This window comes from Caretta caretta, chromosome 7, assembly GCF_965140235.1.
Source record: "Caretta caretta isolate rCarCar2 chromosome 7, rCarCar1.hap1, whole genome shotgun sequence".
NCBI classification, from domain to species: Eukaryota; Metazoa; Chordata; order Testudines; family Cheloniidae; genus Caretta; species Caretta caretta.
In genome coordinates this window covers 47346090-47369229 of record NC_134212.1, presented here as the reverse complement: position 1 = coordinate 47369229, position 23140 = coordinate 47346090, and the positions used below count along the sequence as shown (strand labels likewise).

Sequence of the window (23140 nt, the reverse complement as noted above, 5' to 3'; positions counted from 1 at the left end):
GGATTCCTTGAGGAGCTGCTCCATGATTTTGCCGGGGACTGAAGTTAGGCTGACCAGTCTGTACTTTCCCAGGTTCTCTTTCTTCCCTTTTTTAAATATGGGCACTATATTTGCCTTTTTCCAATCGTCCGGGACCTCCCACAATCGCCATGAGTTTTGAAAGATAATGGCCAATGGCTCTGCAATCACATCAGCCAACTCCCTCAGCACCCTTGGATGTATTAGATCTAGACCCATGGACTTGTGCATGTCCAGCTCTTCTAAATAGCATCATCCAGAATTAGACTGAGTAACATGTTTTCTAATTTTCATGTGTTCCCTTAACTGCTGTTATCAATAGGTCTTATAGAAATGTCTTCTCAATATTTTTGCTTTAAAAAAGAATATTTCAGCCATTTGTATATTATCCTGTATTCCATCCTTAACTCTTTCGACGAGCATTAGGTCATTGTATCTTTGTACACAATGAAGTGAAACATACTCTCACAAGTACTCCTTGCTTATGCCAATACTCCATCTGTGTCAATGGGTTTTCTCAGGTGAGTGAGGATTGCGTTCTGTGGTTTTCCTTATGATCCTTGCTGGTGATGACACCAAATCCTTGTGCGTTGTGATGCTGTATTAAGGGAAATCTGGGGTTCGGCCATACTGGCTTGGAGCACAAACTATGCACTGTGCTCATTCTGCCAAACACTGCAGTTGGAAGCAATTGGTTTTCACCTGGGACATGCTGGGCGGTGTATCTGGAAATTCAGTTTGCTTTTGTTTTTTAATTGAATTTGGCTTTTCTGGTCTTCCTGCTGGTGGTTGGCCTCTTGTTTAAAAAATGTCACCCAGCAGCATGTGGGTCCAGTGTCAGACTGTAAGCAAGTCCCCATCTGGCTTTAATTACTAGTGTCACATCGGCAGAAGAACATGCTATTCAAACAAACATTTGGCAAACGTTGGGATGGAAAGCTCTTGATGATCTCCTTGACTAGGTTGCAGGGTAGGACTGAGGTGCACTGTCAGAGCTGTATCTACTTATACTTATATGGCCCTCCTCAACATAGGGTCTGAGTGCCTTGGTCCTTAATGTATTTATCCTCACAGCACTCCTGTGGGCCAGGGCAGTGCTATTAGCTCCATTGTACAGCTGAGGGAAAATGAGGCATGGACTGTGACTTGCCCACGGTCACACAGTAAGTCTGTGGCAGAGCAGGGAATCCCTGGCTAGTCCCCTAGCCACTACACCATCCTTTCTGAAGGGGAGCCCGGGTCTGGAACTGTAAGTGATGCTGAACATCAGGACTGAGGTGCATTTGTGGAGCTGGGTGGAAACTCAGGCCTGGAGTACCAAAGGGTGTACATGTGAGGAATTAAGGGACATTAGGAGACATATTGCCTGTGGCAGGGGAGAACAGGTCAGAAATAGAAGGGGATGATGCAGGTCTGGACTCAGATGCTGGGTGGAGGAAAGTTGCATGGTGCAGTAAGTACTGGAGTTCTGAAATGCACTCTGGGCGGACAGAAGGGACGCTTAACTTCTTATAATGAATGAGCCATTCTACTGGGGCATGGTCTGGGTGGCTCACTTGGAACAAAACATATGGACTGTCTGAATGTGTAACTCTACACGTGCCATTATTGGAAAGCTGCAAGCTGGGAGATGTGAGGACAGGCGGGGATGAGATAAGGAGAAAGGAATAAAGAAGAGGGCTCCATTCAAAGCAAGCCTGTCTGATCCCACAGGCTACATGGTTGTTCATGCCAGAGGCTGATAAAATAGCATGGAGACCTGACCTCTGTCCATAGCTTGGCTTGATCATCTCCATAGAATAAAGTGCAGTCGTCATGCCCCAAGTCTAAAGCCATTAATGCACACCCAGGAAGCTAGAGGAATCAGGTTGTCCTTGGACCTAACTTGCCAGCATGGTCTTGGTAACGTTCTCCCCAGAAAGGAAACGGGACAGGAAATGGAGGGTGTTAAAGGATGTTTTCTCAAGGATGCTCCAATTCCATTCCCACTGACTCCAATGAAAGTCTCTGACTTCATTAGACATGAAGGGTCTAACCACTGCTTCTTTAGAATGACAGTCACCTTGCTCTTGTGAGGCAAAGTGCTGATAATGGACCCAAAAGCCAGTGGGGAGAGCTTACTACCCCTGAGGGGCAAGAGTCTGGTCTTGCTAATTTAGCAGACTTAGCCATTTCCTCCTGCCACCACCTGTGGATAATATGGGACTCTGAAACTTTGGGTGAGAGAGAAGCAGACAGTGGCATGATACTTCACAGGACTTCTGCTTGCTCCTAAGCATATATCCCAAGTTAGCTGTGGCATCACTCTTTAGCATTGCACAAGCTATTGAACATCACCAGAACAAATGGCCAAATGACAAACTGTGGAAAGTACAGCTCCTGGGCTATCTCCCTTTCAAGGTTCCTTCCCCAGTCTGAACTCTCAGGTACAGATGTGGGGACCTGCATGAAAGACCCCCTAAGCTTATTCTTACCAGTTTAGGTTAAAAACTTCCCCAAGGTGCAAACTTTGCCTTGTCCTTGAACAGTATGCTGCCACCACCAAGTGTTTTAAACAAAGAACAGGGAAAGAGCCCACTTGGAGACATCTTCCCCCAAGCCGTACACCCCCTTTCCTGGGGAAGGCTTGATAAGAATCCTCACCAATTTGTACAGGTGAACACAGATCCAACCTGCTGGATCTTAAGAACAAAGCAAAATCAATCAGGTTCTTAAAAGAAGAATTTTAATTAAATAAAAGGTAAAAGAATCACCTCTGTAAAATCAGGATGGTAAATACCTTACAGGGTAATCAGATTCAAAACATAGAGAATCCCTCTAGGTAAAACCTTAAATTACAAAAAGACACAAACAGGATTATACATTCCATCCAGCACAGCTTATTTTACCAGCCATTAAACAAAAGGAAATCTAACGCATCTCTAGCTAGACTACTTACTAACTTAACAGGAGTTGTAAGTCTGCATTCCTGATCTGTTCCCGGTAAAAGCATCACAGAGACAGACAAACCCTTTGTTCCCCCCCCCCCCACACACACTCCAGATCTGAAAGTATCTTGTCCCCTCATTGGTCATTTTGGGTCAGGTGCCAGCGAGGTTACCTTCGCTTCTTAACTCTTTACAGGTGAAAGGGTTTTGCCTCTGGCCAGGAAGGATTTTATAGCACTGTATACAGAAAGGTGGTTACTCTTCCCTTTATATTTATGATGCTCCCTTTGTGGGAAATGGTGCCCAAACTCACCAGAGTTGGGAAACGGGATTGAGTTTCCTTTCCTTGCACCGTCTGGTGGCTGCTGAGGCTGGCCTGAAATGCTCCGACAGCTAATTGTGACTTGTCACTTACTTTAGCTTGAGTGAGGTGGGGGGATATGTGTTGCAGAAGATGTCAGCATAACAAATGTCTCCTCAATATATCAGCTGGCACCAGGGCTTCTTGGTGGCAGCATGTTTGCCTCAGTTCAGATTGCCTTGTTGTCCTCTCCAAGGAGCACTGCTTGGCTTGGCAAACTTTAAAGACAAAATGTGACAGACCAAAATCAATCAATCAGTAAATAAATTGTCCGTCTCATCCCTGGGATTCTGCCGTTTATTTCCTCGGCGCTGATGAAAAATAGTTGAATGCTTAGTAGCTTCATGAGACTAATTATGATAAACAGCCCCATTGCTGTTAATATCCGGCCATTAATTCCGAGATGGAACTGCGGAAAATGTCAGGAATGGAAATGTCAGCTCTCTAAGAGGACCTGGCAGCTGCTGAAGTGGGGACATCAACACATGGAGGGGGAAGGGGTGAGCCAGAAATCAGCATGATGATGATATATGGCAGGAATTTGTAATTATCTGACTTGACTTCCCATTCCTTTCCTATAAGGTGCACTTCCTGCAAGCCCATGGCTAGGGTTTACTTCAAATCTTGGGTCCTGTGCTATCCCTCACTTTGAAACAAACAAGCTTGCATCCACTGGGTGTGTATTACACGCTTCTCCCCCCTCCCCCCCCCCCCCCCCCCCCCCGGCTAGGAAAGCTCATCTTGAGCTTCCAAAATCCCGCAGCTTCAAATCCCCATATGGGTTGCTACATGTAATGCTGCACTTCAGTGATGGTCACAGACAGTGGGGAGCGAACCCGTGACTTCTGCATCTTAAAGAATGAATCTCTATGGCCTGAGTTGAGTCCATAATTCTGTGTTGCAGCCACCATTAGAGGGGGACAGAGCACTACGCAGAATGGGTGTGCATTACATAAACTTGTTACAACTTTAACACAACAGCAACCAAAGTCTGGTGTCCACTGAACCCTGCATCTATTTCTCTGATGTATTCTCTCCGGGGCTCCACAAAGGATGGCCATTGACAGGCATTCCCCACGTTCTTGTGAACCAATGACAGCTGCTGCATGCAGCTGTATAATGGAGAAGGAGGGACAAAAAGGATTAGTTTGTTTTTTTCTAATATGGTTGCACCCAGAGGCTGCACTGTCAGGTGCTGTGGATGCACATGCACACACACACACACCTGACAGTCCCTGCTCCAAATTCATGTTTATTCCTTTCAATTCCATATTGTAAACACTGTTACAATAAGCCTCGTTTGTACAACAGCCAACAGAATGTTGTACAAAATTCCATTTATTGCATGCTTCCCTCGACTATTCTCTTATTTATGTGAGCGTTTCAAAGGGAAGCTCACCAGATTCACTACTGAGTAAGCAGGAAGGAATTCCAAATATGCAGATAAATGATGGGGAAAATAGGAATATTGACGATCCAGCATGGCTTATAATAGAAAGCCAAGCTGGTAGTTGGTGCAATAAATCAAGTGATGAACAAGTAGCAGGAAGACACACTTGGGGTGACAGGGTCCAATCTATATATAGAACCTAGAGTGGCATCATGCTACATGAGTCAACAATTCAGATATTGGCACGGCTGTGTCATATTCCTCTGGAATGTTGGGATGTTTCTGCAGTTCAAGGCCAAAGCTGTGTCTCGGTAGCGGCAAATAGTAGCTCTGTTAAGGCTCCGCTCTGAACTGGTCTTGGGTGTGTCTGATTTGAATGCTGGTCTGTTCTGTATCTTGGGCCAGATCTTCAGCTGATGTAGATGGGTGTAGTTCCACCCAACTCAAAGAAAATGTGCTGACTTAAACCAAGGGAGGATCTGGTCCCTTGCATTTAGGTAGCCACATTTGAATTATAGGACTGCTTGAGTCCCAATAAGGCAATACATTTCCCTAGCAGCTACCGTTAAGATGTCATTTGGTATTTTAAAGGGCATGGATGGCATTTCCTAGAAGATAAAAATCTTCTACTTGTATCTTCTTGTGCGTCGTATTCTGCAGGCTGACGTGGGAATAAGCATGGATCTTTTTGGAATTGTGGGCAGTACCAGAAAATGCAGCCTTGTTGGCCATATCCTTTCCAGCAGAGACTGGGAACATTTGATTCCACTGTAAGCCAGATTGTGTGACTCTGATCTACAATGAATTGTACCTAATCTCATGAATAATGCCACAGATGGTGAGCACTACTCGGTGTGAGTGTGACAAAGTGGGAATGTTCTTAATGTTTTCTCTGAATACTGTGTGTGTGCGCCTCAGTTTCCCCTAGGCATTTCTTAAGTATCTAGGTGTGGGATAAGGGTGTGTGATTGTTGCAGAGCCCTAGAGGGCCAGTGTGGTAATGATTGCACAGAGAATGGCCGACACCCTGTCTCCTGGCAACTGATGGCCTGGGCCCCTCCACTACAAAGGTGCCAACTGAAGGTGTTGGAGAACAAAGAGATCAGGTGGCTTCCTGGCCCAGGAAAGAGACAAAGGCCAGAGGAGGGGCGGAAGAGTTTCAGTTTGGAGCTGGCTGGGGAAATGGAGGGAGGCCCAGATGGGGCTCTGGCCTCCCTTCTCCGCAAGATGGACCTGACTGAGGGGTCCTGTTTCCTGTACCTAAAAGCTCTGTTTTAGACCGTGTTCCTGTCGTCTAATAAACCTTCTGTTTTACTGGCTAGCTGAGAGTCACGTCTGACTGCAAAATTGGGGTGCAGGGCCGTCTGGCTTCCCCAGGAGCCCCGCCGGGGCAGACTCGTGGGGGGAAGCACATGGCGTGGAAGCAGATGCTGAATGCTCTGAGGTCAGACCCAGGAAGGTGGAAGCTAGGGAAGCTTCTTGCGCTGGAGACAGTCTGCTCACAGAGAGGAGGCTCCCCCCCAGAGTCCTGGCTGGCTTCGTATGGAGTAGTTCCAGAGCATTGCCCGGTGACTCCATGACAATGAGTAAGGGTATTGCAGTTGGCCTTTTGTTTAATGATCACTGGTGACTAGAAGCACAAATAGTTTCAAGAAGGTGGAGAACTGTCTGAAGGACAGTTTCTATGGGACTCTCAAATTCTAATTCCCCTTTCTTTTTTTAGGTGCAGTGACTTCTCTGTGGATCATTTGGGGCTGCATAAAAATCTGTCCATTTGCCTTTTACGCTGGGACTTTCGAGGGAGCTAGGAGCCCAATTACCACTGAATTTCTCCTTGCCTCTAACCCTTCTCAATTTGGTTTGCAATGTGGACATCAGCAGATATCTGTTCCCAGCTGCAGCCACCTTGGGGAGGTCTGAAAACCTGACTCATCTAGTTTGTATGGTCTGTTATCCAAAAGAACTGATCTAGGTGTGACAACCTGTCCTGTTCACTGTCTGTGGCATTGTGGTAGAGATTGGGGTAAAGTCTCTGCTCTGTTTAGTTAACAAGCCCATCTTTACAATTTCATTATGATTGCAGTTTCAGCATGTAGTTAAAGAGGAGGATTTGTTTTTCCTTATTTTATTTTACAAGGAACAAAACAAAATGGGTAGGCTCACCACTGCATTCTGGCTGCTCGATACCGCTTCAGCAAAACAAAATACCCATCAACTCATTTTAACTGGCTGGTTTATGGCTGCTTTGTCTCCTCAGAGCAGTTGAAAGCAACTGGAACATAAAAGGGAATCTGGACTAGTAGTTCCTTCACAAATTCAAACAAAAACCTAAAGGGGTCCTCATTGGGGGGGAGAAAGAGAGAGTGTGTGTGCGTGTGTGAGAGAGAGACACTCATACAAAGTCAAAATTGACAGTCTTGACTCACCATTTCTAGATGACTCTTCCCGGTGATATTGTATTTTCAGACATGATTTAAGATATGGTGTATTGTTAGGGTTTTAGATGAACAAGTGGTGTTTACTCTAGATTAATGCTATGGCTTGTGTGTGGGAACACATCTAGGTATCTAGAGATGGCAATCTAGGCCTGATTCTCCAGTGGCTTTGCACCTACCTCATGTAGTTGTTTTCACCATCTGCAGAAGGAATGTTGGGTATGTGTGTGTAAAAACACTACTGTAGCAGAGTGTTCTATGCCCACTTTCCCTAGGATGACACAAAGCAGCAGAAAATCCAGCTCTTTATATCCCACCTCATCTTTAAAGTTCATGGGAATTGGACATTTTTATATTGTAACTTTATTTTACATTTCTAGGAAGGGCATTGTTAAAATTCTCTGGCAGTTTCAGGAATCACTTTGGGTGTTGATGGCTTTCAGATATATCCATTATTTCAGTGTCCTTCTACTGTGAGTGGCACATAAGGGCCTGATCCGCTTCTGCCAGAGAATAGAAGTCAGTGGGGAATTGGGGCCCCTAGATTTTACACATAATGGATGAGAATCAAGACCTTTATATGCTGGAGGTGAGCAGTGATTTGTACAGTATCCACTCATGGTTGAGATTTATATACTTGTTTTGTGCATTTCTCCTCCAAGACTTGGGTTCAAATGCTGACATCCTATTAAAACTGGCTTGATGGTTCTCAAACAGGACTCCAAGGTTCCAGGCTAATGCAGGAATCTTAGCTGTGTTACAGGCTGTGGGGCTGGATTCTGATATCCTATCTTGTGCTTGTACCCTTAGCCTGAAAATCATCTTATTGGAGCCAATGAGGTCACTCACAGGGCTCTAGCTGTGCAATCAGCCTGAGTCAGGGACAGTGTGTAGTTGTGACCGAGTCGGTCTTCCTGTTCCCCACCCTGGAGCAGGTGATAATCTGCTCCAGTCCTTTCACTGGCACAGATTGCTTCCCTGCTTCCTCTGCATGGGCTGTATTAGGATGGAGTCAAGACTGTATTTGCACTAAGTGCACTAGCATTGCTCCCATCTATTCAGGGGACACCATCATAGGGCCTAATCACATCAGCCACACTATCAGAGGCTTGTTCACCTGCATATCTACCAGTGTGATGTATGCCATCATGTGCCAGCAATGCCCCTCTGCCATGTACATTGGCCAAATTGGACAGTCTCTATGTAAAAGAATAAATGGACACAAATCAGATGTCAGGAATTATAACATTCAAAAACCAGTCGGAGAACACTTCAGTCTCTCTGGTCACTCGACTACAGACCTAAAAGTTGCAATTCTTCAACAAAAAAAACTTCAAAAACAGACTCCAACGAGAGACTGCTGAACTGGAATTAATTTGCAAAGTGGACACCATTACATTAGGCTTGAATCAAGACTGGGAGTGGATGTGTCATTACACAAAGTAAAACTATTTCCCCATGTTTGTTTCCCCCCCCCCCCCCCACCCGTTCCTCACATGTTCTTGTCAACTGCTGGAAATGGCCCACCTTGATTATCACTACAAAAGTTTCTCCCCCTCCCCTTCCCTACTGGTAATAGCTCACCTTACCTGATCACTCTTGTTACAGCATGTATGGTAACACCCATTGTTTCATGTTCTCTGTGTATATAAAATCTCCCCACTGTATTTTCCACTGTATGCATCTGATGAAGTGAGCTGTAGCTCCCAAAAGCTTATGCTCAAATAAGTTTGTTAGTACTCCTTTTCTTTTTGCGGATACAGAATAACACGGCTGCTACTCTGAACCTGTTTCATGCTTGCATCAGAGATCCCAGCCACGGTGGGATGATGTGAGAACGATAGTGCATAGACACATCAATAGACTAGCTACTGTGATGGCTACTGTGTCTGCTGCCCACCACCCAAGCTTTGTGTGACTCTTATGCACCCATCTAGATCTAACCTTCCTCTGGTTCAGCCATCCTGCACCAAAACAGCATCCTAGGGAAACTGGACAGCTGCTAAAGACTATGGCAAGCAATCGTACCGGGGGTGTATCTCCCCTTGAGGCATCAGGCTTTGCCTCTTTCAAAGGAGAGTGGGGAATAGGAGCAGTCAATACACACAGACTTTGAGCATGGTGTGTCACGCACCCATCTGGTCTCTGTTATGGCTCGATAGCTTCCTGAAAGCCTAAAAGTTTAACCAGCTGGGCTTTCATCTTCTGACTCACTGAAGCATTTTGTATCAACCTTTGAAATGCATGGTAAAGGGAGATGAGCTGAACCACAGGGGCAGTGCCAACCTGCTGTGCATTCATTTTCTCCTTTTGCTGAGGAGACTGGGCCAAAGCTAGATCACCTGGGCTCTCCACTGGGAATGCTCAACCAGGGTTTACCTCTCCACCTTTCAGTAAGATCTGAGCTCCAACTACTGGGCAATATAGAAGGGATATATAATGATACCAAATACAATCAACACTAGACACTGTGCCCCCTTTTTAATAAGGCACAAGGCCTGGGGTAACCATCGGGCACACACAGCTGGGACTTTCCTAAATAGCTGCTGCTTTGGCTGTGGTATGGAGCAGCTGAGCTCTGGGTGCATCAGCTTCTGTGACCCTTCTGCTTCTGGGGAGTTGATTGTCAAGCTGCTGGGTGAGAGGTGCGTGTTGCTGGAAGGGAGCCTGTGTGCAGGAAAGGCTGCTATGCCTCTTGCCTCTGGGACCACCCTCCGCAGCTCCCATTTCACTCAGCCTAACCCCGTTTGTAGTGCAGTTGTAGCAACGTTGGCCCCCCAGGATATTCCAGAGATAAGGTGGGGAAGATAATATCTTTTATTGGACCAGCTTCTGTTAGAACTCTTGTGTAGCTCAAAAAGGACAAAGGTTGGTCCAGTAAAAGATATTACCTTCCCCCACCTTGTCTCTGCCTAACCATGAAGTTTTCTTGCTTGCAAATTTTTGGAATGCACCAACGCTTCCCTTGCTGACTTAACCGCCCGGTATCTGCTGGCTTTGTAGAGAGCCTGGCTCCACCGGCACCGTCTTAATGCTTGTGACAGCTATGGAATTCTGTGTTCATTGTGTGAGCTCTGCTGCCCCCGTGAGGCCAGATTCTCTGCCCCAGTGCTCTAATATAAACCCATCCCCAGGAGCCAAAAACGTCTGAACCGTTGCAAGATTAGATGTTTCCACCAGAATTTGTGTCCACACTAGTGCAGACAGTCTGCATATAGCACTCCTAGCCATTGCTGCAGCTGTATATTATGGCACCTGTCACTTAAATTCCAGGTACAAGTCTCTAAGTAGCTGAATTGCATGGTAGCAAGTTGCACATGCCATCAGCATCAACTGCCCTCATGGCCAAAACTAACAGGGGTGGGTGAGGGTGAAAGCATTTCTACTACAGTATAGTGAAAGGCTCTAGCACCAGGAGCAACGTTCAGATCTTCTGCCTCCAGCCATCTACACATCATCTCCTCTACATGATGGACTTTGATCCAACCTCATATCTTTCTTTCTGCATGTTCCTGTCTACTCTTCCATTATTCCCTTCCCTTCTCTCCTCTCCCATTTTTTTACCCCATTTCCCTTCTGTCCTCCCCCATATTCCCCATCCCCAAAATCCATGGAATGAACAAAAGAGATAGGATGAAAATTGCTAACAACTTGTTTACGTGTTATATCACTTTCTGCCCATTTTAGAGTGCAAGTTCTTTGGGGAAGTGGCCATATCTTTCTATGAGTGGGTACAGCTCCTAGCACACTGGGGCTCTGATCCTCCTTGGAGCCTTTCGACACTATTATAGCATAAATCATAATGGCTGGCATGTTCCATGCATTACAGTTATAAAACTTATACCTGTTTAAAGCCTACACAATTGTATTGCAGAGGTGAACCTATTACAGAGGTAATATAAATTGGAGGAGATGGATTCTAGGCAATAAAGGGCACAACCCAGAGATAAATTAATTAATCACACACTTTTGCTGCTTCAACTGCTCTTTGCCCATGATTCCATTTCAGTGAGTTATATGCTAAATTTCCAATCCCCTGATCAAGTTCAAGCAGCCCCACTTAAAAAAAAAAAAAATCAACCTGCCTCCACGGTGTTTCTTCCTTCCTAGATTTTTAAGCCTAGAAGAAGCCATTATGATTATCTAGTGCAATTGTAACACAGGTTAGAAAATTTCACCCAGCAATTCCTGCATCAAACCCATAACTTGTGGCTGAGCAAGAGCGTAGCTTTCAGAAAGGCATCTAGTGTTTGCTTATTTAAAGATTTCTTCCCCTCCCTGCTCTGCCAGCTAGCTTAGATTCTCCCCCACCCTCAAAATAGCTGGCTGGATGGGCAACAATGTGACCTGAATCAATAACAGCTTTTCTTCATTACTTGTGTTACAGTAGTTCCTAGAAAGAAAAGGAGTACTTGTGGCACCTTAGAGACTAACAAATTTATTTGAGCATAAACTTTCGTGAGCAACAGCTACGAAAGCTTATGCTCAAATAAATGTTAGTCTCTAAGGTGCCACAAGTACTCCTTTTCTTTTTGTGAATACAGACTAACATGGCTGCTACTCTGAAACCAGTAGTTCCTAGAGGCTCCTGTATGAGCAAGCCCCCATTGTGCTAGGCAGTGCCCAAACTGCTACTGAGAGACAGCCCCTGCCCCACCTAGCTTACAGTCTGTACAAAGAAACCAGACAGTGGGGTATGCATTAACCCCATTCCCAGAGTCACCTTGCACCAGCACAAGGACTGGAACCCAGACCTCCAGAGTGCCAGTTCGTACCAGCCCCAAGGAGATGGCCCACAGGTAGCCTCGAGGGGACACTATGAAAGCTGTGGGAATCTCCTAACCCAACCCCTAGACACTACAGCTGCTGGGTGCACTAAGTACCCTTCCCTGCCTCACGGACCAGTAGGCTGCTGCCCTGACCACCGAGTAGTCTCCCTAGCGGCAAGAGAGGCCAACTTCCGGGTTGGCATGGGACGTTCTAGCCTGTAGCTACGTTCCACTCTCTTCGTCTTCCATTCTTCTCCTCCCCTTCAGGGCTCTGCTTGGACGCAACCAAATTCACTACAGGCGGGGAGGGCGCAATGCACATTCAAACGCCATACAGACTCGGGGACGTCTGAGCTGTGGGGGCAGAAGTAGCCCTTGTAGGAACGAACCACTGAATTTAGGGCAGTTAATATTTCACAGGCGGAGGGGTTGAACCCTCCTCCCTGCTGGAATGGTTTTGTCCCCTAGCAACAGGCTCAGGCGTCTGATGCTTGACGACGAGGCCATTCCACAGCACGGGAGGGGGAAGCTGGGCAGGCTGGTGCGTACTCTCGGACCCCTGGCTGGCCTAATGGTCGGGGGGTGGGGAGGCCCGGAGGACAGCCCATGGTTCGGCCCGGGGGTGGGGGCACCGCCTTAACACGGCCTGGCAGAGGTCCCAGCATGCAATGTTCCTGCCCCCCATAAGGGGCACCCCAGGCCTAGGCACAAGCAGGGCCAGTGCCAGGCTATTTTGCGCCCGAGGTGAAACTTCCACCTTGCGCCCGCCCCTCCCCCCGCACATTGGTTCATTGAGGGGCAAATCCCAACGAGCCTTTATAGACCCCAGGGCCAGCTGCGCCCAGGGGCTGCTCCCCAGACCAGGTTCCCCCCTCCCCGTCCCCTGAACTCCCCTGGAGGGTGCACAGCCCCCCTGCCTAGTTCACCTAGTGGTTGCACCAGCCCTGGGCACAAGACCCTTCCTGAGAATTGCTATGGGCGCTGCTCATGCCCCTCAAAAGGGGCAGGCTGGCTTGCGTGCCCCACAGTTAGGGTTGCCAACTTTGATTGGCCATATTCCCAGAGGGTTCATCACATGACAATCTTTTAATTCCTGGAAACTCCAGGACAGTCCTGGAGGGTTGGCAACCCTACCCACAGCACCGTCTTGGCCCAGGTAGATTAGGCAGGTCACTGTTTGTTCGGGGCCATGCTCTGCTGTACAGGTGGCAGGAGCCATGGTCTGCCCTGTTTTGCTGCCCATGGCCTCCTGGCAAGTTGTCACCGTGGCCCCCCAAGAGGAGTTGGGGCATCCCACAATAGGGATTGCATGCCCACGCCGTGGACCTAGGTGTTGCTAAGGTGGCCCTAGTGTTGGAGGAAGCGGGTCAGAGTTTGAAAAGGTCGATGAATTATTTGTCATTCCTGAAAAGGGTTAAAATTCGTTCACAACTTCTTCTTGTTGCCTTTTGGCCAAGCGTGGGACTCAGAGGCAGCCCACCTCCAGATGCTGCTAGCTGTAGGAATCAGAGCCACATCACCCCGGCTGCAACTAGATATGGGAGTCGAATCCCCCACCCTATCATTCCTGGATACTTCTAGAGGACTCCTATCTGCCCACCCCCCCAGCTGTCCATCCCTCTCCACATTCAAACAGCCACTAGAAACATTCAGTTTCCAGAGAAGGGTGTTTTTCCCAGTCTCTGCCCAGTCATGAGGCCCCCTTCCCCTTTGGGTAATGATGGCCATTTGACCCTTTTTTTTTTTTTTTTTTGGTATTCTTGATGTTGTATGTGTTATGATGTGTTAGGGCCCAATCGAATGCTTGTTGAAGTTAAAGGCACTGGATCAGGTCCTTAATCCTTAGTATTATATTTTAATTGGTTTTGCAGTATTTGTAAACAACTAGGCGATGGAGTGAAGGGATTGCACTTTTGTTACAAGGAACACCCAAGGCTGATATAACTAAAGCAAATTAACCAACTATTTTCTCTATTCTTTGTTTGATTTCTTTGTGAATTTTGGCAACACTGTTTATAGTCAGTTTCACTGTTTCCCCTGGGTAGTCAATGTCCTTTGTTGTTTGTGTGGGTCTTTCCTTTAACAACCCAGAGGGAAAATACATTTAAAAACAAAAACAAATCAGAAAAAATGCGATTGTAAAACCACCACCATTGTCAGGGGGACAGAGGATGGTGTAGTACTTGAAACTATTTTTAACTCTGTTTTTGGAAGGGACAAGATTCAAGTAGATTTAAGTATAAAGGCATATGTAGGTTGCTTATCACTATATTGAACTCCTGTTTTATAGCTTATATTAAGGCAAGAAACAAGTCCCATGTATTTATTGTCTAGAAACTGTGGTGACTGGGGCATTAGGAATGCATACATAGATTGTTTTGAGAAAGATGAATACCGTGTTAGTTTTCTACCTATCTTTCATTCTGATTTTGCCCTTTTAACTTTTTGTTGTTGGGATTTTTTTTTAAAAGTACTTTTGTCTGTTACAACCACTGAAGCATTTTTGAACCTCATTTTTTTAATAAAATGATGGTTTTCTTAGTTGGTTTGATTGAAACCATGGATCAAAGAAGAGGAAAGAGATCAAAAGCTCATACCACTCTGAGAAAAGTGTGTGGGAGTGTGACTTCTTGGATATGTAAAAACTGGATTTACTGAGAAACTGTAATTATAGTTTTGCTATCCTGCCATACACACTGTAGCTAATGTTGTGTCAGCAGTTCCATTATAATGTGATCTCATTTTGCATAGTCCCATTTAACCACTTCTGCTTAATACGGTTAGATATAGATATCTGTATATATAGAGATAGATATACAGATATAGCTATATGTTTATATTGTATTCTATTGTTTAATAGCATGATTAATTTTTTAATCACTTGACAGCCCTAATAAAAATTTATACACACACATTATATATATATATATATATATATATATATATATATATATATGATATATAGAACATAAGAATGGTCCATCCAGTCCAGTATCCTGTCTACCGACAGTGGCCAATGCCAGGTGCCCCAGAGGGAGTGAACCTAACAGGTAATGATCAAGTGATCTCTCTCCTGTCGTCCATCTCTACCTTCTGACAAACAAACAGAGGCTAGGGACACCATTCCTTACCCATCCTGGCTAATAGCCATTAATGGACTTAACCTCCATGAATTTATCCAGTTCTCTTTTAAACCCTGTTATAGTCCTAGCCTTCACAACCTCCTCAGGCAAGGAGTTCCACAGGTTGACTGTGTGAAGAAAAACTTCATTTGTTTTAAACCTGCTGCCCATTAATTTCATTTGGTGGCCTCTAGTTCTTATATTATGGGAACAAGTAAATAACTTTTACTTCTTCACACCACTCATGATTTTATATACCTCTATCATATCCCCGCTTAATCTCCTCTTTTCCAAGCTGAAAAGTCCTAGCCTCTTTAATCTCCCCTCACATGGGACCCGTTCCAAACCCCTAATCATTTTAGTTGCCCTTTTCTGAACCTTTTCTAATGCTAGTATATCTCTTTTGATATGAGACCACCACATCTGTACACAGTATTCAAGATGTGGGTGTACCATGGATTTATATAAGGGCAATAAGATATTCTCCATCTTATGTAGACACACAGAGAGATACAGATAGATACACGCACGCACATATATACAGAGAGCGAGAGGGAGAGAGAGATTACACAGAGGGTCCTGTGCATATTGGCAGATTTTCTCACCTCAGAGATTCACAGCAGCCCTCCGTTTGTCCACTTTCGTGGCTCAGATCTGCCGTTCACTCAGTTAGCCTCATCACTGGCCAGCATGGGGGAAAAGGAGAACAATCCCCGCAGACTCTGTGTCCCACCTAGTGGGTCAGGGACAGGGCAGATCCCTTTCCAATTTAAGTCTTCCCTTCTGGTGTTTCTCACAGACCAGGTCAACTCCTCCTGTGTCCAATCAAGAGTTGGGGGGGTGGAGGGGAACCCAAGCCCACCCTCTACACCGGGTTCCAGCCCAGGGCCCTGTGGATAGCAGCTGTCCACAATGTTTCCTGTATCAGCTGTGTGACAACTACAACACCCTGGGCTACTTCCCCATTGCCTTCCCCCCAGCACCTTCTTTATCCTCACTGCAGGATCTTCCTCCCGAAGCCTGATCACGCTTGAACTCTTCACGCCTTCTCACTCCCTGCTCCTGACACACACCCCTACTAACTGATGGGAGGTCCTTTTTAAACCAGGTGTCCTGATTAGCCTGCCTGCCATAATTGAATCTAGAAAGTTCTTAATTGACTCCAGTTGTCTTGATTAGCTTGCCTGTCTTAATTGGTTCTGGCAGGTTCCTTATTGCTGGAGGGCAGCCCCTGCTCTGATCACTCAGGGAACAGAAAACTGTTCATCGGGTGGCCAATATATTTGCCTTCGACCAGACTCCTGTATCCCACTGGTCTGGGTCTGTCACAATAGATACACACACAGACACAGATATAGATAGATAGGTTTTCGAGAGTGTTGGGGACAACTTCCTGGTCCAACTACTGGAGGAACCAACCTGGGGCTGTTCTCCTCTTGACCTGCTGCTTACAAACAGGGAAGAATTGATAGGGGAAGTAGAACTGGGGGGCCACCTGCGTAGCAGTGACCATGAGATGATTGAGTTCAGGATCCCCACAAAAGGAAGAAAGAAGAGTAGCAAAATACAGACCCTGAATTTCAGTAAAACAGACTTTGACTCCCTTAGGGAACTTATGGGCAGGTTCCCCTGGGAGGCTAATATGTGGGGAAAAGGAGTCCAGGAAAGCTGGGTGTATTTTAAAGAAGCCTTATTGAGAGTGCAGGAACAAACCATCCTGATGTGCAGAGAGAATAGCATATATGGCAGGCCACCAGCATGGCTTAACAGTGAAGTCTTCAGTGAGTTTAAACATACAAAGGAAGCTTACAAGGAGTGGAAACTTGGTCAGATGACTAGGGAGGAGTAAAATACAACTGGAGTTGCAGCTAGCAAGGGATGTGAAGGGTAACAAGGGTTTCTACGGGTACGTTAGCAACAAGAAAAAGATCAGGGAAAGTGTGGGACCCTTAATGAATGGGAGAGGCAACCTAGTGACAGATGATGTGGAAAAAGCTGAAGAACTCCATGCTTTTGTTTGCCTCAGTCTTCACAGATAAGGTCAGCTCCCACACTGCTGTCGTGGGCAACACACTATGGGGAGGAGGTGAGCAGCCATCAGTGGTGAAAGAACAGGTTAACTACTATTTAGAAAAGCTGGACATGCGCAAGTCCATGGGTCCAGATCTAATGCATCCAAGGGTGCAGAGGGAATTGGCTGATGTGATTGCAGAGCCATTGACCATTATCTTTGAAAACTTGTGGCGATTGGGGGAAGTCCTGGATGATTGCAAAAAGACAAATATAGTGCCCATCTTTAAAAAAGGGAAGAAGGAGAACCCGGGGAACTACAGACCGGTCAGTCTCATCTCAGTCCCTGGAAAAATCATGGAGCAGGTCCTCAAGGAAACCATATTGAAGCACTTCAAGGAGAGGAAGGTCGTCAGGAATAGTCAACATGGATTCACCAAGGGCAAGTCATGCCTGACCAACCTGATTGCATTCTATGAGGAGATAACTGGCTCTGTGGATATGGGGAAGGCGGTGGACGTGATATATCTTGACTTTAGCAAAGCTTTTGATATGGTCTCCCACAGTATTTTTGCCAGCAAGTTAAAAAAGTATGGATTGGATGAATGTAGTATAAGGTGGATAGAAAGCTGGCTAAATTATCAGGCTTAACGGGTAGCTTTCAATGGCTCGATGTCTAGTTGGCAGTCGGTATCAAGTGGAGCACCTCAGAGGCTGGTTTTATTCAACATCTTTATGAATGATCTGGACGATGGGATAGATTGCACCCTCAGCAAGTTCACGGATGGCACTATGTTGTGGGGAGAGGTAGATACGCTGGAGGGTAGGCATAGTGTCCAGAGTGACCTAGACAAATTGGAGGATTGGGCCAAAAGAAATCTGATAAGGTTCAACAAGGACATGTGCAGAGACCTGCTAAGCAGCTGTTCTGCAGAAAAGGACTGGGGATTACAGTGGACGAGAAGCTGGATATGAGTCAGCAGTGTGCTCTTGTTGCCAAGAAGGCTAATGGCATATTGGGCTACATTAGTAGGAGCATTGCCAGCAGATCGAGGAAAGTGATTATTCCCCTCTATTCGGCACTGGTGAGGCCACATCTGGAGTATTGCATCCAGTTTGGGGGCCCCCAGTACAGATGGGATGTGGACAAATTGAGAGAGTCCAGCGGAGGGAAACGAGAATGATCAGGGGCTGGGACATGGGACTTAGGGGAGAGGCTGAGGGAACTGGATTTGTTTAGTCTGCAGAAGAGAAGAGTGAGGGGGGATTTGATAGCAGCCTTCAACTACCTTAAGGGGGGTTCCAAAGAGGATGAAACTCAGCTGTTCTCAGTGGTGGCAGATGACAGAACAAGGAGCAATGCTCTCAAGTTGCAGTGGGGGAAGTCTAGGTTGGATATTAGGAAACACTATTTCACTGGGAGGGTGGTGGAGCACTGGAATGGGTTACCTAGGGAGGTGGTGGAATCTCCATCCTTAAAGGGATTTAAGGCCCGGCTTGAGAAAGCCCTGGATGGGATGATTTAGTTGGTGTTGGTCTTGCTTTTAGCAGGGGATTGGAGTAGATCAGTGCTTCTCAAGCTATCTGATGTAGGGAACTGGCAATTTTTTTTTTCCAATGTGCGCACAGACCGGCAGCTGTTGGCTCGCGGACCGGCACCGATCTGCGGACCACCACTTTGAGTAGCACTGGACTAGATGACCTCCTGAGGTCTCTTCCAACCCTAATATTCTATGATTATATATATATATATATATACCCACACATACATATACACACACACACACACACCCCACACAGATATAGATACACACACAGATATAGATATATATCTATACACACACACAGAGATATACATATAGATATGTAGATATACACACACAAATGTAGATATAGATCTATACACACACAGATATACACATACACACGCACATACATACACACATATAGAAATAGATACACATATACACAAACACAGTTATAGATATAGATAGATGTAGATACACACACACACATATATACAGATAAAGATATATACACACACAGATATATCTATACCAATGTGTGTCAAGGTTCCTTCCCCACTCTGAACTCTAGGGTACAGGTGTGGGGACCTGCATAAAAAACCCCTTAAGCTTATTTTTACCAGCTTAGGTTAAAACTTCCCCAAGGTACAAACTATTTTTCCTTTTGTCCCTGGACTTTATTGCTGCCACCACCAAGCATCTAACAAATATAACTGGGAAAGAGCCCCCTTGGAAATGTCTTTCCCCCCCAAAATCCCCCCAAGCCCTACACCCCCTTTCCTGGGGAAGGCTTGATAAAAATCCTCACCAATTTGCATAGGTGAACACAGACCAAACCCTTGGATCTTAAGAACAAGGAAAAAAGCAATCAGGTTCTTAAAAGAAGAATTTTAATTGAAGTAAAAGAATCACCTCTGTAAAATCAGGATGGTAAATACCTTACAGGGTAATCAGATTAAAACATAGAGAATCCCTCTAGGCAAAACCTTAAGTTACAAAAAGACACAAAAACCGGAATATACATTCCATTCAGCACAACTTATTTTACCAGCCATTTAAAGAAAACAGAATCTAACGCATATCTAACTAGATTGCTTATTAACCCTTTACAGGAGTTCTGACCTGCATTCCTGCTCTGGTCCCAGCAAAAGAAAAACACACAGACAGAGAGAGAGAACCCTTTGTTTCCCGCCTGCTCCAGCTTTGAAAGTATCTTGTCTCCTCATTGGTCATTTTGGTCAGGTGCCAGAGAGGTTATCTTCAGCTTCTTAACCCTTTACAGGTGAAAGGGTTTTTCCTCTGGCCAGGAGGGATTTAAAGGTGGTTAGCCTTCCCTTTATATTTATGACAGTGTGTGTATATGTGTGTGCATCTATATCTATCTCTCTGTGTGTGTATATATATATAAAAACAAAGCCACATATCATTTCACACCTGGAAACTTTGTTTCCTTTGACTAGATAATGAGTAGTGAACTGCTGGAAAGATGTGTTAAAATGCTTATTGTAGTAAAATGGTTTAGGACTTGACAAAGCCAGCTATCCATTTGCTAGTGGTGTGTGGGAAAACTTTCTTTGGCAAATATCTGGGAAGTGTGAGTGTGCACATGTGTGTGGAGGCTGTATCATCAACTTCTGCATAACTGATGCTTTCAGAAGATTTTGACTTTCAATGAGAATTTTGTGTTTAACTCCCATTTGTGCCTTTGAAAATCTTCTCCTCAAAGAAAAGTTTTCCAGCCCTTGTGGTTCCAAATAAAATCATCTTCTAAATATGAAGTGTGTATAACCTGCTGAGTCTGCATAGAGATGGCTTCACTGCGAACGCTGCAGCAGCAGTAGAATGAAATTAACAAGACTAGGGGCAGTTTCACTGATAGCATTCAGAACTCTTTTGGAAGCAAGGAAGTTGTCCAGAATAATGTCAGTTTCACATTGCAGCTGCCTGCAATAGCTGTGAGCAGCAGCAGAGGCAACTCTTGAGGAAGAGGATCCAAAAAGCAGAGGTTGAGGGAGGTAGAGTATACCTTTGGACCCCCTGCCCCTCATTTGCCTCAATTAGGAGGCTGAGAGGTAGAGTATCTGAGAACCTCTTCCATTTAAACCAGCCCAGAGGCTGTGGATGTGGAAGAAGAGGCAGGCTGTGGAGTGAGCATCTGATTTATTAAATGTCTACTAGCTAGAGTCTGATATGAAATATGGAAACCACAAGCAGGATCCAGGAAGAGCACTCCGGTAGAAATCCCAAGCATCCTCCAGAAGCTTGGGTTGCAGGGGACTGGGATTTTCTCTGGATTTGCTAGTGCACCCATTCTCATTACCTGTATCAAACTCTGGCTAATCATTTTAATTCTTTGTCCGGTAGGTGGCTAGAAAATTTTTCAAGATCTGATTTTGGACAGTGTGTCAATGTTACATTAGGCAGGCATATACATTATCGTCTTCTCTTGTGCATCTGTGAGGGCCTGGCAGATGGATCTTTTTGAACAGGATGCTGAATAGGAGTTTATTTAAATTGGTGAATAAATTTAGTGATCATAAAGGACATTCTGGAGGTGTAAATGACTACACAAGGTGTAAAGCAGTGGAGAATCAGGCCCACTGTGGTACATGCTTCCTCCACACAGCTGTCAATGGAACTCAGCCCTGACCTGTAGCAGCATATGCTGTTTCAGTCCTGGACAGAAACTGTCAATCATGCTAACATGTTTCACTTCACTCATTTACTTACATCATGGTAATCTTAATTTATCCGTTGATTTTAAAAAAAATCACTCAAAATTGTTCACTGATTTGAACACTACAATAACAAACCTGTGTGCAGTTGTTCCTTACTATCTTAGGTGTGTATGTAATGCTTTCCTTTCTGTGTGTGCCTGATCCATTCTTGTTGCCAGGCAGCTAGTTGAAATTTACAAAATTCATACTCTCTGAACAGAGCAGATAGGATGTTTTGTAAATTTCACTTCACTATCTGCATTCAAGAACAGAGCAGAGTGTCTCAGTAGGCAAAGGTATGTGCCTCTGAGTGACAGTGAAACCCAAAACAGCGACAGCACTAGTTTTAGACTATAAGCCTTGACAAGACCTTTTTAATGAAGATCTACTATGGCAAGTTGGTAAACTCTCAACCAGCAGATTGTTGAGCAAATATTTTATCCCCCAGGATTAAACCAGACAGAACTACAGGTCTTTCCTGGCATGCAGAACAGGCATCTCTGTAAATCATAGAATCACAGAATCATAGGAGTGGAATGGATCTTGAGAGGTCATCTAGTCCAGTCCCCTGCACTCGCAAGACTAAGTATTACCTAGACCATTCCTGACAGGTGTTTGTCTAACCTGCTCTTAAAAATCTCCAGTAATGGGGATTCCACAACCTTCCTGGGCAATTTATTCCAGTGCTTAACCACCCTGACAGTTAGGAAGTTTTTCCTAATATCCAAACTAAACTGTTCTTGCTGCAATTTAAGCTCATTGCTTCTCGTCCTATCCTCAGAAGTTAAAGAGAATAATTTTTCTCCCTCCTCCTTGTAACAACTTTTAATGTACTTGAAAACTGTTATCATGTCCCCTCTCAGTCTTCTCTTCTCCAGACTAAACAAACCATGGGAAGAATATGGGCTATTCTTTACTTACAACTAGACCCCAGGGGTGGGTAAACTATGGCCCATGGGCTGGATCCGGCCCATGAGCCGTTTTAAGTGGGCCCGCGAGCTCCCACTGGGGAGCGGGGTCTGGGACTTGCCCCCTCTGGTGCTCCAGCTGGGGCACAGGTTCGGGGGTCGCACCATGTGGCTCCCAGAAGCTGTGGCATTGTCCTGCTCCAGCTCCTAGGCACTCCAATGGCCCCCTCCGGTGCTCCAACAGGAGTTGCAGGGGCTGTGCCTGTGGACCGGGCAGTGTGCAGAGCTGCCTGGATGCACCTCTGTGTAAGAGCCGGAGAAGGGACATGCTGCTGCTTCCGGGAGCCGCTTGAGGTAAGTGCCGCTCAGAGCCTGCACCCCTGAACCTCTCCTCATGCCCCAACCCCCTGCCCAGCCCTGATCCCCCTTCCTGCCCTCCAAACCCCTTGATCCCAGCCTGGAGCATCTTTCTGGACACCAAACCTCTCATCCCCAGCCCCACCCCAGAGCCCACACCTCCAGCTGGGGCCTGAACCCCTTCCCGCACCCTGACCCCCTGCCTCAGTTCAGAGCCCCCTCCTAGCCCCTGAACTTCTCATTTCTGGCCCCAACCAGGAGCCCACACCCCCAACTAGAGCCCTCACCCCCTCTCACACCCAAACTCCAATTTTGTGAGGATTCATGGCCCACCATCCAATTTCTATTTCCCAGATGTGGCTCTCAGGCCAAAAAGTTTGCCCACCCCTGGGCTAGACTTCAGGCCCAGCTGTGAGCACGGACTGGTGCAATAGCCTTCAGAAATAGCCAGAAATAGCCTTCAGAGGCATTATGATGTAGAATTCCCATACATGTATGGTAATAAGCTATAGCAGGATAAACATCCTTATATCTGTATAACTGCATCAACACTAAGGGAGCTGTAGTACTTTAACTAGTCCAGTTTAGTTGGAGCAGTAA

The 23140-nt window shown here is 45.7% G+C and overlaps 1 protein-coding gene across 1 annotated transcript in view; it reads left to right on the top strand.

Moving 5' to 3' along the window:
• The first annotated feature begins 12379 nt into the window (after positions 1-12379).
• DNAH1 (dynein axonemal heavy chain 1) overlaps positions 12380-23140 on the top strand; it is a 130581-nt gene continuing 119820 nt past the window's right edge. The window contains exon 1 of the mRNA XM_048857658.2: positions 12380-12441. The gene's annotated coding sequence lies outside the window, so the exon portion shown is untranslated. The remainder of the gene's footprint in view (positions 12442-23140) is intronic.